This window comes from Arachis ipaensis, chromosome B08 (genome assembly GCF_000816755.2).
Source record: "Arachis ipaensis cultivar K30076 chromosome B08, Araip1.1, whole genome shotgun sequence".
NCBI lineage: Eukaryota > Viridiplantae > Streptophyta > Magnoliopsida > Fabales > Fabaceae > Arachis > Arachis ipaensis.
Genome location: NC_029792.2, coordinates 97,703,874 through 97,706,457, shown reverse-complemented (window position 1 = coordinate 97,706,457; position 2,584 = coordinate 97,703,874).

Sequence of the window (2,584 nt, the reverse complement as noted above, 5' to 3'; positions counted from 1 at the left end):
AATGTTAATTAATTTATCCTATTATTCTTTTATTTTTATAATATATTTAGTTCCTGCATTATTATTGGCCTACTAGAATAGAGTAATATTGTATGTTTATTACTCTTATTAATTGATAATAATACTTTATGGAGTTTATTATTGTGTAACACATAACAAGTATTTAGGTATACTTGACTTAAAAATTCATGATGCACTTTGTTTTCAAACTTTCAATTTTTGTATGAACTTATGGAATGATTTTTGTTATCATGTGATAAGTTTCGATGGATGCAACAATGAATTTGATCACATCTGAAGAGAAAAATGATGGAAAAAATTGCACAATGGAACAAAAATCTAGTAGATATATTTTGTGCTTTGTGTGTGAAAAGTATTGAAGTTGGTAGCAAACCAGACACATTTTGATACAAAATATTGGAAACAATTGACAGCTGAATTCACAAAAGCTACAGGAAAAGAATATAATAGAAAACAATTGAAAAACAAATGGACCAGTTGAAATAGATTGGAAGAATTGGAAGCAATTGAAAGAGAACGAGACTGGACTTGGATGAGATTTTGTTAAAAAAACAATTGATGCAAGTGAAGAGTGGTGGGCTAAAAAATTAGCGGTTAGTATTCTTAGGCTTAGTTTGGTAAGTATAGTAGCAATATATATATATATATATATTATTAAGTATCAATATTTTATGTAGGTTATTCTAAAGGCTAAAAAACTTAGAAAAGAAGGAATTCATCCAGATTTTGAGGCTACATTGGATATGATGTTTCAAAGAACAGTTGCAACAGGAGAAGATGCTTAGACTCCATCTTCTGGACTAGTTCCTTCTTCAATTGAAAAAGATACATAACCTGAAGATAGTGAGGATTCTGATATAGAGCCTAAGTCTAGAGTTATAAACATAAAAAAGAGGAAAAACTTCACTAATGCTAATACGAACAAGAAAGCAAAAAAAGTTGGAGGTGCTTAGAAACTGTCACACCAAATTGATAGACTTTGTGAAGCTGTGAAACGTAGGAGATCTAATAAGAATGATACTTTGGGACCTAGTACAACTCAAGCAATAGAAGAGCTGGATGCTATACCGGGTATAGATCCACTTGGACAAATTTATATGTTTGCAACTTAACTTTTCTTGGATAAAGATAAAAGAGAGATGTTCGTTGCCTTAAAGCATAAGGAAGTCAAACTTGCGTGTTTAATGAATGAAAAGAATGACCAAGAGGAGAAGGAGAACAATTTGTTTACAAAGCTTTTTTAAGATTTTATTACATCCATTTTATAGACAATGAGTTGTGTCTGCTACTTACATTCATTTGCTTGGATCTTTTTTATTTCATTTGTTCTTTTTTATTGCAAATAAAAATTTTCATTTCTTGATATATTATTCTACTTTTTTTAATCCTTGTGTTCTTTCTTTTAATATAATTATTATACATCGTATTGGAATATGAAAATTGATTATGATGAAAAGGAAGAATTTGATCGAGTTTTAACTTCCACAACATGTTTGCTCTTACAATATTACGATAAGTATATCTATAAAAGACCATGCATGACTTCTACATAAATAGGAAACAAATGGCTTAAAGAGATATTAGAAGGGAATAATAGTTGTTGTTGCAACATGTTTAAGATGGAAAAATATGTTTTCAAAGGACTATACTATGATTTGAAAACAAACTATGGTTTATGTGCCTCAAGGAGAATAACTGCTGCAGAAATGCTAGCAATGTTCCTATTTGTACTAGGAGATGGAAACTCAAATAAGTCAACTAAGGAGTGGTTTCAACATTCTGGTGAAACAATAAGTAAAAAATTTGAAGAAGTGCTACAAGCTATGTGCAAAATGGCCATAGACATCATACAACCAAAGGATCGTGATTTTAAAGAAGTGCCTAGAAAATTAAGGAATGATGATAGATATTAGCCTCATTTTTAAGGTAATTTATATATTATTTATTTTGAAAAATATCAAAAATAATTACTAAAACAATTATTATCTTTCATTGCATGTGTTGGTATTAGATTTGCTTTATATTATTTACAAAATTGATGCTCTAATCATGTTAATCATAGGATGCAATTGGTGCTATAGATGGAACTCATGTGCCAGTGATTGTGTCTGCTGAAGACCAAATTTGATTTATTGGTAGAAAGGGAATTCCAACCCAAAATGTTATGGCTACATGTAATTTTGATATGGAATTTACTTTTGCTTTGGCGGGTTGGGAAGGGACAGTTTATGACACAAGAGTATTTTTATATGCAATTGGTACATCTGAGTTTAACTTTCCAAAACCTCCTTCAGGTAATAACATGATTACCTTTAAGATTAAATTATATACTACATATGTAAATTTAATTTCTTATCATGTTTTCTTTCATTTAATAATATATAGGTAAATACTATTTTAGTAGATGCAGGCTATTCAGAAAAGATAGGTTATCTAAGACCATATAAAGGAGCAACATATCATTTACCAGAATTTCGTCGTGTTAATGGATCTTCTGGATACTACGAAATATATAACTATACTCATTCTTTACTTAGAAGCATAATAGAACATACATTTGGAG